Raw genomic sequence first — 20,909 nt, forward strand, 5'->3', positions numbered from 1 at the left:
CTGTAAGAATAAGAAAAAATGGAATTTTGCCCTTTTGTCGCTCACCCTGCAGGCAATACAACGCTCTGCTTTCCCAGGCGCATCTCCCAGATTTCTGGAGACTTTGGCCATTTAGCCCAGAGGAACTCTTTTGTGTTTTCTGTGCAACAGACCCCGTTGTATAGAACGAGCCCAGCAAGTACCAGATTACAGATCACTGGGTGATGTTGCCCACAGAAAATGTTGAGACCTCCCCGGGAAGGGTTAAGCCACCAACAGCAGGCCTCAGCGTGGTTTCCTCATTTTACCCCTTTATCTCAAAATTTTGGCATTCTTAATAAGACCTGTGGCCAGCTCAGGTTTTTCCAGTGATTTTTGTTTGGCCTTTCGTGAGGGACAAGGAGGGATTTGCTGTCACTGGATTCCAGCTGCCCTTCTGAGCCGAAGCCTCGCAGGCAGCGCAGGACCCGTCGCTAAAACAGTTTGCTTGGAGTTCGTGGCCGAAATCTGCTAAAGCCGTGCCTTGGCCAAATTCTGCAGGGTGCCGGGATAAAGTTGCTGCTGGGGGAACCGAGCTGCTGACGCGCAGCCTCAGTTTATCGCCTTGTGACTGAGGCTGTTTCGCTGCTGGACAAAACAAACCTGCCTGCACGGCCGTGGCGTGCCGGCCCGCTGGAATCTCCGCTTTAAGCGTCAAACTGCCTCGGGCTCCTGAACACACCGGGGCTGAGCCAGCATTGCACTCGCCAAAACTGTCACGGACAGCCACGATTATGGCAAGGAAGCTGCTGTATTTCTAAGGACGCTAAAGCGAGGTTTGTTTTTCTGCTTCCAGATCATCACGCACGTGTTCTGCACTTACCTGGACTCCAGCTGCCGCCTCACCCCGAATATCCCGAGGGCAAAGCCTTCGCTTCCCAACACTTCGTTCAGAGCCCGGATAAACCAGGGACCGGCGCTCACGTTGAGCTGCCCTTGGCCTCCGGGCTCTCGTCAGCACCCTTGAAATCCCCGACGCCTTTGAACCTTTTCATTCCCAGACGCTTCGGATGGAAACGTCTTTTGCACCGACCAGAGCAGCATCAACCCGCCCCACTACGAGCTGACCTACGAGCTGATCAGTCCCTGCTCCTCCTTACATCGGGACTCTAAACCATCACATCGTACAAAGTCCACCGCAGTTCCCTTGACGTTTCAATGCTCTATTCTGTCGGTGATCAAAAATGCCCAGAAATCCCCACCAGGCAGCGAGTCCTTTCTTGTCTGTGGCTCTGCCCCTGATCACACGGTCTGTTGGGCCGTTTCAGGGCCATCAAGTCACCCGGCTTCAAACAACCCTCTTTTCTTGGTCTGTCTCCCGCAACCGTTCCTCGATGTTCCGTTTAACATTTCCCATTTCTGAGAAGTTAATCTTAGAACCTTTAAAAGCATTAAAGCCAGACGCTTGGATTGTCACCCATTTCTTGTGCCTGTCTCAGTTAAAATAGTATAATCAGCTTAAGCATGCCTAAAGGAAAGGTGTCCACCCGTCCGTCCTCACCCAGGATTACCTGGGCGGGGTTTTTGGCCAGCCGTGCTCGGGCTGTGCAGGGGACGAACGAGCAGCACAGCGTGGCTCTGTGACTTCAGACTAGCGGAGCACCTGCAGCCTCACGGCAGTTTACTGATTCCGAGTCTCTTCTTCGGGATCACGATGGCCATTGATTGCTTATTTCTAGGATCTCGTTCATGTATAAGAAATCATTAAAAAAGAGAGATTTTCATCTGTTTCTCTCCTCTGGAGCCAAAAAGCTCAGCACAGAAGTCTTGGGGGTGTAAAACAAGTTGCAGACTCAGCCCCTCGAGACAAGTCCGAGGGAATATGATGTTATGGGTGATGCAGAGACCTGCTTTATAGCCTAGTCATTAATTGCCGCAGGCAGCGTTTTGCGTCGTTACATCCCAAGAGGGCTGGTATCCATCTGGTCTCCATCCCAGGGGCAGAATTCGGGGGGCAGAGGGGCAGGGGAGGGTAAATGGGGGTGCGGGTGCTGACGGGCTCCTCTCACCTTGTCTCCCAGCCTGCGGGGGTCTTCAGCAGACTGGGCAGTGCCTTGGGGACCGATGGGGACAAAGCCACCGAGAGCGACGACGACTGCTCCGTGCTCCAGTACGCTGCCGTCCTAAAAAAACTCGCCAAACCTCCCCCTAAGGAAAGCTCTGAGCCGGGAGGGACCGTCAAGGCGAAAGCCACCAGTTCGGAAGCCAAACCGGTCCCGTCACCGCAGCCACCCAGCGACCGGGTCGCAGGAACGCCGCCGGTAGCCGTACGGCAACAAAACCGTCACCGGCGGCGTCTAAAATTGGCGGCGTCAGCGTTGTGGCAGTGCCGGTCGAAGCGCAGGGTGGTGACGGCACCAGCACGAAGGATAAAAGCGAACCCGAATTTTGGGTGAGAGTCAGAAGGACTTGGGGTCCCTGGTGCCCCAGATCATGGGTGCTGGGGGGTCCCTGGTGCCCCAGGTAACAGGTACTTGGGGGGTGGACTCTTGGGTTCCCCCCAGCCAGAGGGGGCTCGGGGGGGCTGACGGAGCCGCCGGGGCCCTGGCAGGCAGCCGCACGCCGCACTACGGCTCGCAGACGCCGCTGCCCGACGGCAGCCGCACGCCCGCCCAGAGCGGCGCCTGGGACCCCAACAGCCCCAACACCCCCTCCGGGTAGGTCCGGGGGGTCCCCCCGTTTACCGGTGTTGCCTTTAGGGTAAGAGCTCACTTGGTAAGAGAGAAATCCCCTTGCGTTCTGGCCGGTCCTCAGAGATCAGAGGGGCGAGGGGCGGCTGGACTTGTCCCTTAATAGGTGTGACATGAAATTGGTATTAATATACCAGTCGGGACTGGGACCCTGATCCGAGCCAGCCCCAGCAGGCACTCAGGAGAAACAGTCAGATTCACGGATAGCACGGTTTGTTTTCATGCAGCGTTGACAGGTTCCCTGAGGCTGCCTACGATAAACGCACAAGCTGCAGGTTGGCTCTAGAGCACTACAGCAACCGAGAAAACCCAACCCGGAACGATTGCAGTCCCACACACACAGTTCCCGCGGATGCACTGGGCGTAGCCCCCTCTGGGGGGGCGAGAGCACGAACCCGTGGGTCTGTCCCTCCGCTTTGGTGTCGGGTGGTCGTCCCTCCAAGTTGGGTGCAGGCTTGGGGGGCTATTTGTGGTGGTAGGTCGGGGTGAGCGGGTGGGGCTGGAGTCCAATCAACATTCTGTCAATACTGACCCAGTTTCGTGGTGCCAAGGGGCACGGCGGCCTTCTGTGGGAAAAGGAGGGAGGACGGGAAGCAAGATGGACTTGGTACAGTGGGTGCAGGAGAGAAGGGAGGCTGAGCACAGAGTTTGTGTGTCGCCACAAAAAGTCATATTTGAAGGGAGCCGAGCAGAGGAGGAGATAAAATCCCGAGTAAAAGCCTGGCTGGCTGGCCAGGCCCAAAGAGCTGTGGGGAAGGGAGTTAACTCCAGTTTACCACCAGTGGCGTCCCCCAGGGCTGGGTGTTGGGGCCGCTCCTGTTTAACACCTTCACTGATGAGCTGGACGAGGGGCTCGAGTGCCCCCGCGGTCAGTTTGCAGGTGACACCCAGCCGGGTGGGGGTGTTGGTCTCTCGAGGGTGGGGAGGCTCTGCAGAGAGACCTGGCCAGGCTGGAGCCATGGGCTGAGCCCAGCTGGGGGAGTTTCACCGAGGGCAAATGCCGGGGGCTGCCCTTGGGCCACAACAGCCCCAGCAGGGCTACAGCCTGGGGGAGGAGTGGCTGGAGAGCTGCCGGTCAGAGAGGGACTGGGGGGGTTGAGAATCAGTCGATCAATCCATCAGGGTTTAGCCCCGCGTTCCCCCCACCTCCCCACACGATTGCACAGGGACGCAGCCTCAGTCTCCTCCCTGTCCCCTTTCTTTTGCTGCAGGTGGCATCAGCCCGTGGCCGCAGGAGCCGGCCGAGGCAGGAGTAGCTCTCTCTGGCCCCCCGCCCCCTCCTGCGCCCTGGCAGCACCAACGTCAAGGCCAGCGACATGAAACAGTCACTTTTATCTTGGCGTCCGGGATCAAGAACAAGCTCTGCCTGTAGGAGAGCCAGCCCCTCTGCGAGGCTCTCAGACACACCCTGCCACCCCCCGGGACGGCCGCAGAGCCTTGGCTCTCCGGCTGCGCCAGTAAGGAGCGTTTGCCCGGTGCCGGCGGCGACCCCCCGATGGAGCCTTCGTGCCCCGATGCTGCTCGAGGGCCACCACCTCCTCTCGAGGGGCCCGAAGATGCAGCCACCGAGTCGGGGCCGTCCCGGTCCGCGGCGGCTCCTGAGGAGAACAGGCACCCGCCCTTGTACCCCCCCACCAGCAGCAGCGGGCCGGGGGGAGCAGGTGAGTGGGGCCGGCGGGGGGGCGGGAAGGGGTCTGGGGGGGAATTGAGAGGACAGAGGGGGCGAGAAGGGGTCTGGGGGGAAATTGAGAGGACGGGGGGGTGGGAAGGGGTCTGGGGGGGGCACATTAAGGGCTGAGAAGGGACATTGAGGGTGAGGAGGGGTGGGAGGGGGGACAGGGAGGTGCTGGGCGGGGACAAGGATTGAGGATGGGCTAGACGGGTTGCAGGGGAAATGTAGGGGACAGACAGAACTTGGGGAGACATTAAGGGGACCCAGGTGTCCACAGGGGACTTGGCAGGGGGGTGTCCCGCAGAGGGGACCCCTGCCAACGCCCTGACCCCCCCCTCCTCTCCCCCCAGCTCTGCCATCCCAGCTGCACCCCAGCCCGCTGGAGCCCTCCCTCTCGCTGGTGCCCGGCAGCGCCCAGGGAGGGGGACCCGAATGGGTGGGGGGGTGTGATGAAACTCCTGTCCCCGTGTCCCCCCGTATCCCTTTTGGGGCCCACGCCCCCCTGCTCCCCCAAAGCAGCGTGGCCTCTTGGGGCAGCGAACAGACCGAGGAGCCGGCCGGCGGCCGCAACACCTTCGAGGAGGAGGGCAGCGGCATGAAAGGTGGGGTTTGGGGGGCCGTTTGGGGGTGGGGGGGTGTCATATGGACCTGCCACCCCATGTGACACTCCTGTCCCCCCCCAAGATGTCCCCTCCTGGCTGGAGAGCCTGGGGCTGCAGGAATACACGGCGCTTTTCTCCCAAATGACGTACGAGGAGATGATGAGGCTGACGGAGCATCACCTCGAGTCGCAGGTGACACGGGGTGTCGTCCCCCCCTCCATGTCCCCAAATGAAGGGGGAGACACTTTCCCCCCCTTCCCGGTCACTCTGACCCTGCTTGTCCCCTCCTTGTCCCCGCAGAATGTCCCCAGGGGCGTGCGGCAGAGGATCCTCCTCAGCATCCAGAACCTGCGGGAGCGGCTGCGCATCGTCAGGGCGCTGGCTAAGGTGGGACGGTGACAGGGTGGCCCTTGGGTCCCTTGGGGTGGCCTTAGTGAGGCCCTCAGGTCCTCAGAGGTGGCCCCAGGGTGGCCCATGTCCCCTTCTGCACCCCAAGGGCTGGCACAGAGTGTCCTTGTTCTCTTGTGTCCCCAGAGATGGCACAGGGTGTCCCCCGTGTCCCAGTGCACCTTGGGTGGCACAGGCTGTCCCCGAAGGTGGCATAGAGTGTCTTCCATGTCCCTCACGTCCCCAGGGGTGACCCAGTGTGTCCCTCATGTTCCCAGGGGTGGCACAGGGTGTCCCCTGTCCTCAGATCCCCAGGGTGTCCCCCACATCCCTGACACCCCTCCCCGTGTCCCCAGCAGTGGCACAAGATGTCCCTGGTCACCCCTCCCTGTGTCCCCAGGACTGGGGGTGGGGTTTGGGGTGTGTGTCCCTGATCTCCCCCTCAGTCCCCACGTTTCCCCCCCCCTCCTTGACACTCCCCCCCACCGTCCACAGCACATCATAGCGGGGTGCAGCCTGTGGATGGTGATGCAGGAGCTCCAGAAGATCATAGTGACCCCCATTAAAGCCAGCAACGCCGCAGCCCCCGTCCCTTACGGGGACATCCCGAGGCTGTTCACCCGTGTCATGGGCAAAGGTGAGACACCCCCCCACAACCCAATTCCTTTTTTGGGGGGGTCCCATGGTTCGCGGGGGGTGTGTGTGTGGAATCAGGGTGTCTGGGTCCCTCCCTGACCCCCGACACCCCCCAGTTTGCATCCAGCTCCTGAAATCGCCGCCAGACGAGAACTTCACGAGTTACCTGCATCTCCTGGAGAAGTGCCTGATCCATGAGGTAAGGGAGGGCTGGGGGACTTGGGGGGCCTGTAGGGCTTGGGGGGGGGGCTATAGGTCTGTGTGACCCCCCATGTGCCCCCTTCCCCCCCCAGGCGTTCACAGAGACACAGAAGAAGAGGCTCCGCACCTGGTGGTGGCAGGTCCAGGGGTTGCTCCGCACCTTCCCACTCGGTGCCGATCAACAGCTCGCCCCAGGCCCTGCTCGCCCTCCCCCAGGGTACGTCTTGGGGGGGGACACGGGCCCCCCCGAACCTTGGCGGGGGGAAGACAAAACCTTGAGGCACCCCCTGAGTGGGGGGAGGAACCTGTGCTCCCCCCCTCCCCTCCGCACCCCCCATCCCACTAGGGCGGGGGAAGATGTTCTGGTCGTGGTGTGGGAGGTTTGGGGGGTTCAGAGTGCCTGGTCCCCTCCCTAGGAGGGTTGGGGGGGTCGGGTACAAATCTTGGGCCCCCCCTTACCCCAGTTTCTGTTCCGCCCCCCCTCAGAGCGTCCCCTCCCCGGCACGGACCTGGAGATCAGCCCCACGCCTGAGTCGCTGTTCAGCATGGTGGAGCAAGTGCTGGGCGGTGAGGGGGGGCCCGGGGGGGGCAAAGGGACGTGAGAGGGGTCCGGGGATGTGGGGGGGGTCCAGGGACAGGGTGGGGGTACGGGGGGAGACAGAGCCATGGCAGGAGGGAGTATGGGGGACACACACGGGGACAGGGTGAATTTGGGGACACGGGGGAGGATGGGGAGCACGGGGGGGGCGCTGGGGGGGGCAGGAAGGGATTTGGGGGAGGGGAGGGGTGTAAGGGGATGTGGACCCCCCCAAGTACCCTCTGACACCCCCCATCCCCCCGCAGATGGCTCAGACAAGACCTCACCATCTGATGGCGCCGCCCCCCCTCCCCAAATAGGGGGGTCCCCAGCATGACCCCTCCCCCCATGACCCCTCCCCCCACTCCACGGGGGGGTGTCACCCCCTCCATGACCAGTCTCGCTCGGTTCCACCCCCCCCACCCCCAAAATAAGCGGCGGGGAGGGGGGGTGGGGATTAACACAGACACCCCCTGCCCCCCCTTTACCCCCTCTCCCCCATTTTTGTCGGTTTTCAACATTTTTAACAATCCCCAAATCTTTGCGGTTTTGATGGGTTTTTCAGTTTTTATTCCTTTTCTCTTCATTACTGTATCAGTACCCCAAATGATATTAACGTATATTAATACACATTAATAATATCATTATTATTTACAGCCCAAACTGAGGGACACGGCGATGCCCCCCCTTCCCTCCCCTCCCCCAGGGTGGGGATGCCCCAGGACCCCTCCCCCGTCGGTACAGCCCCCCGCCCCCCCTTTGTACCCGCAGCGCCGCGGCCCTTTGCGATAGAAAACGTTATTTTAGACACAAGTTGTTAGGAATAACTTTAGTTCCGGCTGTGGCTACTAACCCTGACTACGTTATTAAAGAGAAAACCAGAAACACCCCCCAAAGTGCCTGGTTTTTCCCCAAAACGGGGAGGGGGGACACGCCGCTCTGTCGCTGGAGGAGTCGGAGGCGTCGCTGGGGCTCTCGTCGTCCTCCGAGGCCTCGCTGGGGTCAGGCGGGGGCTGTGCGGGGTCCCCCCCTTGCTGCCCCACCCGGACTCTTCCTCCTCTTCCTCTCCCTCCTCCTCGTCGCTGTTGCTGCCCAAAATCTCCTCCCGGTCACGAGCGGCCCGGGCGGTGTCACTGCCCCCCCCGGAGGTCCCCCCAGCCACCTTCCTCCTCCTCATCATCTTCGGCCTCATCCTCTTCCTCGCTGAGGGCCGAGCCCCCCCACCCCGCTCGCTGCTGCTCCCGGAGCCTTCGGCCCCCTCCTCCTCCTCCTCGCTGCCCTCTCCCCCTTCGCTCTCGCTGCCTTCCTCACGCTCTTCGGCTGGAGGAGGAGGAAGAGGAGGAGGGGAAGAGATTATGGGGGAGGGCGTTGGGGGGGCCCCACACATTCTGCCCCCCCGGGTCCCCCTGTTTGGCTGATTAGGGATATCGATTAACCTCCGACAGCAGAGTGGAAAGAGCCGGCGTCTTCTGCTGCAAATAACTCCAGAGTGTGGGGAATAATACAGAGCCCACGGAGTGAGACAAGGGAGAGCAGTGCAACCAGGAGAGCACAGGGCAACGCCTCAGAGCATCCCTGCCCGAGAGAGAGCACAGGGGTTAAGGCAGATCCCTCAGCCCTTGCCCCCGCTGCCAGCCCCCAGCCCCGCGGGCAGCCCCGGTTCCAGCGAGGGTTTGCAGAGCCTGGCCCGGGCAGGGGGAAATCCTACGCGGTGCCTCCGCCCGGAGCTGAGGCCTCCAGAGGTGCTGGGAGCGGGCCCGGCCTTCTGGCCCCAAAATCAGCCCGGCAGGAGAGCCGGCGCCTTTGTTTGGAGCGGGAATATCTGGTTTGGCTCTCACAGGAGATTGCCCCCGAGCCTGGCCAGGGCTCAGGGGAGAAGCTCAGGGGTTTCCCTGCTCATCTCTTGGATCACGCGCAGGGTCTCACGGGTACGGCAGCGGCACGAGCCCGCGGGACGTCTGCCCAGCCCCCGTCCCCACCCGCCACGGCACCGGGCGCTCCCAGCATCAGCGCCAGCCCAGGGCAACGCGCGCGGCCGGTAACTCCACGGTGCCGGGGGCCCCCGGCAGCCGGGAACAGCGTGGCCGCCCCGATGGCAGCGTGGTCGCCGGGAGCGGCGTGGAGCAGAACCTGCCTGGCAGAGCGAACACCTCGTCCCACGCCGAGGTACAGCCGTGGGGGGGCTCCTGGGCGTGGGTGCTCGGGGACACCGGGTGCTTGGCGCCTTTGTGTCCCCCCGGTGCTTTGGGGCCCTGGATGCTCGGGGTCCCTGGTGCCCCCGTACCGCGAGTGCCCAGAATCCCGGGGTGCTCAGGGTCCAAGGGGTGGGGATGCCACCCATGGGGGCCTGTGGCAGGTTCCCCCCCAGTGAAAGCAGCTTCTTGGCTGCTGAAGCGTAGCAGCTCCTGGCTGCCTGTTCTCGGGGCTTGGCGGTAACTGGGGCCTTTGGCTAACGGGAGCCGCTGTTGGCTACAGGTCAGAGTCACCTGGCTATAAATGGAGTCCCCTGGGAGCCCTTTGGAGCTCGTCCCCTGGAGCAGCAGCTGCGGTCGAGGCCTCTCCCCTGGGGTCGGGACGCTGCCCAAGGAAACTCCTCGAGGGGCCCTGGGTCGGGACGCTGCCCTGAGCAGGTCCTCGAGGGTGAGAGCCCTCACTTGTCAGGTGAGCGAGAGAGCGTTTGGGGTTGCCCTTAGACCCCAGAAAGGCGATCTGCTCTCCTCTCACAGACATCCGCACCTGTGATTCACCGAGAGCTAGTTAATGGTGTTAATAATTTTTTATTGTTGGTGGTTGTTGTTTATCTGAGAGCCTCTGTAAAGGTGCCGCTCACCCCCCCCATCCTTCTCCCCGCAGGACGCTCCGGTGACGCGGCGCGACCCCAAGCGGCCAAGCGCCATCCCTGTCCCCAAGGATGGGCCCCAGGGGACAGACGGGGACTCCCCCACTGTGCCTGGCACACTCCTCCCGGCACAGAGCCAGGAACACCCACATCCCTGCTGAGCCACCGCGGCAACCCTGGCAAACCCCCCGGCAGAGAAGAGCTGCCCAGAGACCCTCCTCTTCCTCACCTTCAGCCACCCCGACCAGCAACACCCGGCTCCACGCCGGGAGAGAAGAGCGGAGCCAGGGATGCCCCAGGATGTGCTGTGCCACACGCTCTCGGCACCGGTTTTCGCAGTGATCCCCCAGTAAATGGTTTGCCGACAGCCAAGCGTTTCCTCTGACTCTTTGCCGGGGTGGGTTTGGCACCGCCGGGACTCGAGGGGCGCCCGGCTTCCCTCCCGCTGCCGGCAAGGCATTCAGCAAAGGCCCGGCGCTCTCCATCGCCGCGGCGCAGAGGGCCCCCTGCCTCGAGAACAGCCCCGCAAACTCCACAAAAACTCGGGCTGCCGCGGTTGGAGGGGGCTGTGCTCTTCCTCCTCATCCTCCTCCAGGCCCGCGGCGTGTCCCAGGGGTTCCTCTGTCACCTGTGTAGTGAGGGGACACGGGGGGGGGGTGGGGCGGCACAGAGCGGGAGGAGGGGCTTGGGGACACCCAGGGGGGCTTGGGGACAGTTGGGGAGGGTCGAGGATAGCAAGCGGCATCCGCGGAGTGTCCCGCGGTGTGTCCCGAATTCTGGGGACACCTGGGGACCCCCAGGGAGCTCTGGGCATGGTCAGGGACACCTCGAGAGCCCCAGGGACCTTTAGGGACCCCCAGGGATGTCTGAGGATGCTCAGGGACGCCCAGAGAGCCCCAGAGACACTCGGGGACAGGCAGGGAGTGCTGGCGGGGCCGAGGGGGGCCAGGGACAGCCAGAGGGCCCCGGGAACAGCCCCGGAGGCCTAGAGGTGGCCGAGGATGGCCAGCGACAGCCGGGGAGCTCTGGGAACACCCAGCGCCAGTCAGAGGCCGCCGGCGCCTCCCGGGGAGGGCGGGGGACCCCCGAGGACAGACAGGCCCAGGCGCGGGGCGCCCAGAGAAGCCCGGGGACAGGTGGGCACCGCTGGGGACACCCGCGGAGCCCCGTGCCCCCCCTTCCCGCCCGCCCGTCCCCTCAGGCCCAGGTTCAGCCCCCTCGCGGCCCCACCTGCTGCCGCCGCAGCCGCTCCCGCAGCACCGCCTCGGTACCGCCGGTGCCGCTGGCGGCCCGGCCCGGCCCGGCCCGGCGGGCTCCCAGGGCGCCGCGGAACTCACAGGCCGCCGCCATCTTCCCGCACCGCGCGCCACAGGGCGCACGCGCGGTCGCCGCAGCCAATCCCCTCCCTCCGCTTCCAGCCAATGGGCGGCGGCGGGGCGGGAGGGGCGTGGACTGAGGGCCAACCACCAATGGCGGCTCGGCTGCTGGCCAATGGTGACGGTGGGCAGGCGGGCCCGGCGGCGGCAGAGCCAATGGGAGGAGGAGGCGGAAGCGGAGGCGGGGTGTAAGGGCAGAGCATGAGCGCGGCCGGCGCTGAAGCCGCTTCACTCTCCCCCCGCCCCGCAGTGGGGTCCCGGCTCAGCACCCCCCACCCCCGGGGGTCCCGCTGCAACCCTCTCTCGGCCCCGGGGGGGCATTTAACCGCCCTTTCCCCAGCCCTGGGGGGCACGGGGCCCTGGTTCAACCCCCCCCCGTTTTACAGCCCCCCTCAGAAGGCAGCACACAAGAGGGGGTGCTGCACCCACAGGCGTTTATTGACAACTAAACCTCGTTACAACCAGCAACACTGAGCAGGGGGCAAAAACCGAGAAGGTAAAAACCTATAGAAAGAAAACAGGGCGACACAAAGAGAACGGGGATCAACAGGAGGGTGGGGGGAACTGGGGGACCCCCTCAAGTTTCCATCAGTTTGCCGAGGAAGCGGAGGTTGAGGATTTTGAGCTGCTCCTCTGAATCCATGCGGACGATCCCGTCCTCCCCGTCAATGCTGAGCAGGATCCCGGTGGCTTCACGGTCCTCCCCCAAGATCACCTTGACCTGAGGGGGGGGGCAAATGGGGGAAGAGTGGGCCTTGAGGGGGCTGGTGGGGGGTCCCAGCGGTGCTGGGAGGGTCCCAGAGGGGCTGGGGTAGCACCTGAGGGGATCTAGAAGGTCCCCAAAGGAGCATGTGGTGGTAGGGGGAGTGTTGGGGGGCCCAGGGTTAAGGGGGGGGGCTGGGAGGGGGCCCTACCTTGTCACTCTTGGTGGGAGTGACAGGCTCCAGGTGCTCGCTGGAGGTGCTCAGCACCTTCTCGCTGTCCTTCAGGCAGACGGAGCACATCCCACCCTACAGAAACAGAAAAAGGGGAGGGGGGGGCACGGAAATCAGCATCACCATGTGTGTTACCCCCTCCCTGCCCCAAAAGCACCCCCCGAACCAGGCCGGGGGGGTCTCACCGTGACGCTGCGGATGATGCCGGTCTGTCCCACCGCCTGACTGTCCGGGTAGGTGTCACGGATCTTCACCTCGATGTCGGTGGTCACCCAGTCGCTGGAGCTCTGCTCGATCCCCGAGCCGGAGGTGTGGGGGCTGTTATCCCCCGGGGAGGAGGCCCCAGGTATCATGGAGCTGGAGCTGTGGCTGGCCTGGGGAGAGAGACAAGGTGGTGTTGGGGGGTGTAGGGGGGATACAAGGTGGGTTTGGGGGTTGTAGGGGGGCTATGAGGGGAGTTTGAGGGGGATGCTGACGTGGCCCCTGGGGATGCAGGACAGGGATGGGCGATGCTTGAGGAGATCCCCCCTGTTTTGCTGATTAAGGATACCAGTTAAACTCAGACACCAGAGTGAAAAGAGCAGGCGTATTTTACTGGTGATAACCAAGTAATGTAAGAGTGTAATACAGAAAACGTGCAGTAAGAAAAGGCAGAAGAGTGCACTTGAAGCAGCAAACAGGAAAATACAGGGTAATGCATTAAATCATTACTACATGAGAGAGAGAATAGAGATTAGGAAAAATACATCCCCACTTGCATATATTATCATCCCCCAGCCCCGTGGGCAGCCCCGGTTCCAGTGAGGGTTTGCAGAGCCTGGCCCGGGCAGGGGGAAATCCTACGTGGTGCCTCCACCCGGAGCTGAGGCCTCCAGAGGCGCTGCAAACGGGCCCAGCCTTATAGACCAGAGATTGACAGGCCAGAAGAGCTGGCACCTTTGTTTTGAGCGGAAAATTTCTGGTTTCATTCTCCTGTTGGATTCCACCCAAAGCCTGGCCAGGGCTCGGGGTGGGGGAAACCAAGGGAGTTTCTAACAAGGCCAAATACCTGGGTTCTTGAACAAGGCTGAGAAAGGAAAGTTGGATGTGTTCTCTCCTCGCTACTGATTATATTTTGTCTCAGCTGCATCTCTCACCAGCGAGTTTACGTACTTTATTAATGACCACATGCTAAGGTAGCAGCTTCAGCTCGGGGCCTGTTGTTCAGGCTGCAGCATTTCAATACTTGAGCACTTTTTACATCAGCACAGGCGGGTGGCTATAACTCAGTATAATACCTGTTAGCACAATGGTTATCAGTTATAAAATAGACAGGATTCATCTATAGGTCAACTCTGGCTTGGGCTTGTTGTCCAAGCCTTAGCACTTCATTCAGCCCTTGGACCTATAGGTGAATCATGGCTCCCAGACCATTTCTGTGCTCAGTGACATTAGTTTTCGTTCATCAGTTGAGGATCTCCCATCAGGTGTAACTACAAATTGCATTTCCATTACTGCGTGCCTAATCAACTGTATACCGCAAGGAATGAAGCAAGGAATAAACACTAAGCTAGCAACAGCACATAGGAAAAAGAAAAGGACACGTTTGATCCAAGGGCCCCCCGGCAGCCATGAAAATGGATCCAGGTCCCAGCCCTTCCATCTTTGGATCGGTACGTGAGCTAATTTTCTCATCTCTAGAGTTATTTGTTTTACTACCTTTCCATTATCCTTAATTTGCAAACAACAATTGGATTCATTTAATTTCCCACAGACTCCACCTTCTTCTGCCAACAGGTAATCTAAGACCATACGATGCTGAGAGACTGCACTCCTCATTTGAGTGAACTGGTCAGCCAGAAGGTCAAGAGCTGTAGCTGTTTGGTTAGTTATTATTTCTAAGACAGCTTGTAACCGAATTATCTGATTCAAATTATAGATGGGTTCTCTGGCACCCTCCACTATTTCGTTGGGATCCCAAGAGGCTGGTCCATAATATTCTATGATTCTTTCAGGTGGCCATTCATCTTGTCCCCATTTTTGCACACTCCCCTTAGTTAGGGAAGTGTCAATGAACCGTTTTTCCCTAACCAAATCTTCATACACTTTGACTCCAAGCCCCTTTCCCTGATCTTGTGATATTAAAAGATCAGGGGTCTGATATATCCTATACACCATATTCCTGACCAATTTGGGAGTAACCTCCGATAAGCAGGTTGGCCACAAATCCAATAATGTCCCTTTAAAGCCCAAGCTCCATTGGCAAAGGGGCCTTCCCAGGTTTCGTCATCAATTGGTGGGTCAAAATATAATGTGCTTCCCGGGCCTAGTGGTCCTCCGACCACAGTTGCTTCACCGTAAGAATCACAACAGGTGCAGCTCCAAGCTCCCACATGGGACTTCCCTTTACAATCGCATCCCCAAGATGTTTTGTTAGCTTTGGACCAGAACTCGCTGAAGTGAACTCGAGTGCCATTTTGATGTTGCCACTTCCACTGATAATCATGGACAACATGAGTCTTACTTGTAGAGTTATCTCTGGGACAGCTTAAAAATAGATGGTCAAAATAGCCATCCCATCCTACTGCTTTACAACCTTCAAAAGCTTGCTTGTAATTGTGGTAGAACACCTTGCCCAACTACCATTAGTAAGTTTAACATGTGTTTGATTCCATCTGCCCCGATATTTGAAACAATCATAGGGAGGACAATTAGGAGTCCAACAATCAAAACCTGGAGACAAGGTCCATTCACAAACACTTTTCCCCATCTGAACCCCGTGTTCTCTTGTCCGATTGAGACAGTAAAGACCCTTTCCAGGAAAGTGCAATCGCCAAGGGTCGCTGTCGTCAGTCCAAAATCCCCTTGTCTCATTTACATCACTTCGTGTGCTGATCCCCCATTTAGGTGACACCGGCTGGGCTGTCCAAGGCCAATCCTCCAATCCGCCTGGGCTCCCGCAGACCCAGCAGTTGCGGAGATCGAATATGTTTGCTATTGTTTCTGCAAGGGATAAGAATCTGTTTTCCCAATTTGCAATCTGATTAAAATGATAACATACACAATTGAGCATACTGACTGCTTTGTCCTTCTCCTGTGCTTTCTAAAAATTTTCCTGAAGGAGGGTGATAAGCTACTGCTTTCCAAAACCTTTTCCCTCCTGTGTACTTCGCTGATCCCTCAGTGAAGCAGACATGTTCCTCTGCAGAGGGTTCTAGTTGATGTAAAGCCTTTCCCATTGTACTGGGGATTCCAGTTCAGGTGTAACATCAGGGTTTATTTCTCGATCCTTTGTGGGGGTAGTTGCCACTTGCTCATGGAGAGTGGCTACCCCACCCACTCCTACCTTAGCTCTATCTTGTATACACCATTTCCATTTTATGATACTTGATTCCTGAGCGTGCCCAATGCGATGAGTTTTTGGAGAACTTTTTACCCATTGCATGACAGGAGTCTCGGGGCAAAGAACCACTTCATGTCCTGTCATGAGTTGTTCAGTTTCAACTAATGCCCAATAACATGCTAATAATCGTTTCTCAGAAGGAGTGTAATTTTTTCCTGCCTCTGGCAGCTTTCTGCCCCCAAATCCTAACGGAACCTTCTTCCTCCCTTGTTTCTGCCACAGGCTCCAGTTAGCATATGATTTATTTACTGACACATTTAACTCTACCTCCCCTTCCTGTAGGGGCCATAAATCTAAAGTTTTTGAATGGCTTCCTTAGCTAACTCAAAAGCAACTTGTTGTTCACTTCCCCATTCAAATTCATATTCTTTCCTTGTCACCTTGTGCAAAGGGGTTAAAATCTGTCCCAAATGGGGAATATGACGCCTCCAGAAGCTGAATAGCCCAATGAATCTTTGAGCTTCTTTTTTATTTTGTGGTACAGCAAAATGCAATTTTTTTTCTTGGGCTTTAGGCAGTATTTCTCGATGCCCACAGTGCCACTGAATTCCTAGAAATTTTACTGTCTGAGACAGTCCTTGGATTTTTTCAGGGCTAACTTCCCAACCCTTCTGTTTCATGTGGTCTATCACTAATTCAAGAGCTTGTTGTGACTCCTCCTGATGATTTTCTTGATCAAAATACCATCTATATATTGACTTAATTGTGTGTGAGGAGGCAGCTGTACTCCCTCTAAGTGTTCAGCTACAATTCTATGACAGATGGTGGGGCTGTGAGCCACCCCTGAGGTAATCTAGTAAAGGTGTATTGCTGGCCCTGCCATGTGAAGGCAAATTGGTCCTGATGCTCTTCTGCAACAGGGGCAGTAAAAAATGCACTAGCTAAATCTATGACAGCGTACCCAGTTCCGGGATGTCTCTGAACCCTCTCTATGAAAGTGACAGTGTCCGGCACGGCCGCTGCGAGCGGTGCAGGATGTTTGTTTACTTCTCTGAAATCCACCGTCATTCTCCAGGAGCCATCACTCTTCCTGACAGGCCATATCGGGTTGTTCCACGCTGTCGTGGTCGGCTTTAAAGCTCCTACATCTAATAAATCTCTAATTGCCTGTGATATCTCTTCATGTCCCCCCGGAATTCTATACTGCTTCCTTGTGACTAACTCAGCTGCAGCCGGGATCTGCACAGGAGGCATTTTTACTTTGCCGACGGTAACAGGTCTGGCACCAATATAGGGTCTGACTCCAAACTGATACTGACTGTCAGGGAGATTTAAAGTCAATCCTTTCAAAATGTCTATGCCGATTATATATTCAGGAATAGGAACAATCATTACCGAGGACAATTTCGTTGGGAGGTTCCCTATTTTCACTTCTATTTGTGTTTGTACTGCCCCAGTTTGTTTTCCTCCAAACCCAGTAATAACTACAGGTTGTTCCCTATACTTCTTTGGCTTTCCAAATATTAGAGAGGCCTCCGCTCCAGTGTCAATTAGGGCATTTACAGTCTGTGGAGACGGGTTATTCCAAAATATTTTGAGCTCCACGTGAGGCCATCGGTCCTTCCGTACCCCCTGCACTGGAGCTTGGCCATTAATTCATTTGTGCTGAGCATAATGTTGACTCGCCCCCCCTTGCTTCCCGCCAAGGGTACAAGTCAGAGAAAGGTGCCCAATCCTCCTCACCCCCCAGAACCGGCGATCCACTCGCGGTGGCCCCCCCGCGAGCAGATGGATGGTCCCGTCGAGGCTCGAGAGGTGGCGCCGTAGACTGAGTTATCCCTGCCCTATTGGCCTGGGAATTTTGTACCTTTTTGTTGGGTTTATGCAACTCTCTCTTTTTATATATCTTCCACATTTCTGGGGTTGAAATGCCATCAATTTGATCACGGGGCATACCATCCCTTAATAAGGCAGTAAACATTTCTGTTCGAGAAATCCTGTTATCGTATGTGACGGAATTCTCTCGGTTCCCTGCACTTCTCCAGCAGCCCCACTCTCCAAGGTCACGTAACTGTTGCACTTTGCCAATTACTTCACTGAGACGATTCCCCGTTTTAGGGAGAAGAGTCATAATTACATTCTTATATGCTGGTGGAGCAGTTTTAATCCCCCTGTTTCTCATAGTGACTGACAAAGGATGCTGCAGCATAAGGTCAGCGTCTCCTATAAAAATAGCTGCTTGCATCCCTTCCTCTTTCATCCGCTGTATACAGTCTCGCAAAGTACACCAGGGACGGTCAGATGCCGGCCAGTTATTGTCTGTGGGATATTTGGTATACATCCCAGAGCAGCCAGTGCTAACAAATGAGTATCCTGAACATTGTTTCGAAATGCATCTTGCACAAAAGAATCTGGGCATAAAATCACAAACTTTTTAGAACCCCCTGCATCTAGGATTACCCCTGCAGCTCCCTGACCATGCAAACGCACCATCCAAGCAAGCAGGGCTTCCCCTGGTCTCTGCTTAGACCTTTCAATTATATCATTTACTTCATGCTGTGCATAATCCTCTATTGTATCCTTCCTTACAACTTGCCCGTGAGAATCGGCTTTCGTCTTTCACCTCAACACAGGTTTTGCATCTACAAATTCATCTGTGGAACCAACCTCGTCAGAATCTGTGGACTCCCAAATATCACCGTCCCACGTCTCAGTCCCACTGTGCACCGGCACCCGCAATCACTGCGTGCACCTTGTTACGATTCACTCGCCCCTTCCTTTTCTTATATCGTGCTGCTCACCCCGCAGCTTTCTCCGCCACTGTCTGATCAGTGTCCAGCTTATCAGCAAGCAAATTATTTTGGCATTGCAGCATCACTATTTGACTCTGCAAATCACTCATCTGTCGCTCCAGCTGGGAGAGCTCCAGCAACAGCCTCTCTTTACTCTGGTGGTGTTTTCTATATGCAGTTAACAAAACCCATCCTCGTTTACTTGAATTTATAACCTCTTTTCCAATAGGTTTCCTTTTCATACAATTTAGAACATCTAATGGTTCGGCTTCTTTCAGCCAGCTCTCCCGTTGTTCACACGGTCCTCCGACCTGAGCCCACTCCTGGGCCAGCGAACTATAGGGAGGATTTTCCCAACCAGGAATATCTGGTAGACTTCACCAAATACCTTTGAACTTAAATAATGGCATTTTTCGCCGAAACCTACTTCTGATACCAATTAAACTCAGACACCAGAGTGAAAAGAGCAGGTGTATTTTACTAGTGATAACTAAGTAATGTAAGAGCGTAATACAGAAAATGTGCAGTAAGGAAAGGCAGAAGAGTGCACTTAAAGCAGCAAACAGGAGAGCACAGTGTAATGCCTGAAATCATCACTACCTGAGAGAGAAAACGGCGATTACGAAAGATCCTTCTCCAGTTGGATGACGAGCCCCAGCCCCGCGGGCAGCCCCGGTTCCAGCGAGGGTTTGCAGAGCCTGGCCCGGGCAGGGGGAAATCCTACGCGGTGCCTCCGCCTGGAGCTGAGGCCTCCAGAGGTGCTGGGAGCGGGCACGCCCTTGTATACCAGAGATTGACAAACCAAAATAACTTTTTTTTGCCCAGTTTTCTCCTGTTGCATTCCACCCAAAGCCTGGCCAGGGCTCGGCGGCTGAGACCAGAGGAATTTCTACCAAGCCGGAATACGTGGGTCCTCAGCCTTGAACAAGGATGCGAAAGGAAAGTTGGATACTTTGTCTCCTGACACATTCCGTACAGATTATATCTGGTGTCTAAGCTGCCTCTTTCCCTGGCGAGTTTCCCTGCTTTATTAGTGACCACATGCTAAGGTAGAGGCTTCAGCCCGGGGCCTGTTGCTCAGGCTGCAGCATTTCAGTGCTTGAGCACTGTTTACACCAGCACAGGCGGGTGTTTCTGTATGTACATGTCTGGTTTGTGTATGTGCAAATATATATATATATATATATATGAATAAATTAAGGTACCGTTAGGTCAGTTACAGTGAATCTTGTCATTTTAGAATCTGTGAATAAGTCGCTTTTCTTTCTGAATTATTCTGTATTGATAAATTGCTGTTAGTTATTAATAAATCTAGATTTCTTACTAAATCAATACTTTCGTCTGCGACAGGGCTGCCACCCCATTACCACCCCACAGTGTCTCTGTCCCCTGCATCGGTTCCAGGGTGAAAGAAAGCACAGACAAACGTGCCTGCAGAATCAGAGCTCAGCGTTCGCTTCACTGCAGTTGGTTTTTTTGATTCTCAGGTGTATTTGGATCGAGCTGAACTGAACAAGGCTCAGAGGGAGCCATAAACTCTTCTGGGAAAAAAAAAAAAAATCTTAAAGTATCTTTACATACAATTGTAATGACATTGAAGTGTTTTCAGTAAAGACTTCCTAGTGCAGAAAATGTGTTGCTTCAGGAAGGCAAGACCCTCCCTTTTAGGGTAACTTTCCTGATTTTTTTCTCTAAGAGTGTTGTGGAAGGCTTCCATCTTAAACCTACCGTTAGAGCAAGAATACTGTCTCTCTTGCTATATCCTGAGCTAATTTAACTTGTGATAGAAGTTTCGTGGTTTTGGAGAGTGACAAAGGAGAACATGTTGCTGTGGCAGAGGGACTGGAATCAAATCGTTACCCATGGAGTCAGTCAGCTAATCAGGGGATTAAAGGTTAAACAACCCCCCTGCGAGATCCGTTAATGAAATGTTTGCATGTGACACGGCAAGATCTGACTGGCAGATGTGTCTCATGCCTTGCAGTATCATACGGGTAAAGCATCAGCCTAGGTGTTAGAGTGCTGTATTACTTGTGTTTCTAAAAACCTGAGAGAGATTGCGTGTTATTTTACAGTGTGTTTATAAGCATGGGAAAGATGGTCAGGAAAGCGAAGAAAATGTGTATTGTGGTGACTAGAATAAATCCGAGGAAAGAGCAATGGAAGCAAACCTGGAGAAACGTCTGTTGGCAGATGCTGTGTTGTGTATTGTATGATGTGTCCGTGGGACACGTATGACACTTCATATAGGAACGGCAGCAGCGGTGTCTGCCCTCACGGCATTGGAGTGAGAATTCATGTCCTGCGTAACGATATTTTGGTTATGCCCAGGAGCCAGTCTGCCCAGGGATTAGTCTTAGTGCTATTCTTCCCTTTTGACTGAAACCCCTCTGGAGGGGGAGGCAGGCAGTAGCTTCGGCATCAGGTTATTAACGTTGCTGACACACAGAGGAACTGTTGCTGAAGTTGCAAAGTTTACCCAGATGGGTAACCACAGCGCGCTGTTCCTCCAGAAAGGTGTTCCCAGCCCGCACAGGGCAACGTCCCGTCCCCTGGCTGTGACCCAGCAAGGCACTTCTGTTCTGTCCTAAGGACAGGGATGACGCCCTGGATCAACCCACAAGGGCCTCCAGCATCCCGCGTGATCAGTCATCCCTGCAGGGACCCTGCACAGTTGTCTCTGCAGAGCTTGGGAGGCGGCGGAGAAAACGTTTGTGTTCCTTCCGCTGAAGGTGTGGAAAGGAATCTTTATTGAAATGAACATTGCACAGGAGTAGGTAACTGATGATGACAGGAACTGCCTTCTGTAAAACCAACATGTCTTCAAAATACACGTGTGCCTCCTCCTATTGATTTGGTTTT

General features: G+C 56.4%; 1 long non-coding RNA gene across 1 annotated transcript; it reads left to right on the forward strand.

Moving 5' to 3' along the window:
• The first annotated feature begins 4,876 nt into the window (after positions 1 to 4,876).
• Positions 4,877 to 5,332, forward strand: LOC141974141 (uncharacterized). The gene is made up of 3 exons (XR_012635694.1): positions 4,877 to 4,982; positions 5,065 to 5,174; positions 5,283 to 5,332. It is a non-coding gene; the product is annotated as an uncharacterized LOC141974141 (long non-coding RNA).
• The last annotated feature ends 15,577 nt before the right edge of the window (positions 5,333 to 20,909 follow it).

Source organism: Athene noctua, unplaced genomic scaffold, assembly GCF_965140245.1.
Source record: "Athene noctua unplaced genomic scaffold, bAthNoc1.hap1.1 HAP1_HAP1_scaffold_31, whole genome shotgun sequence".
NCBI classification, from domain to species: Eukaryota; Metazoa; Chordata; class Aves; order Strigiformes; family Strigidae; genus Athene; species Athene noctua.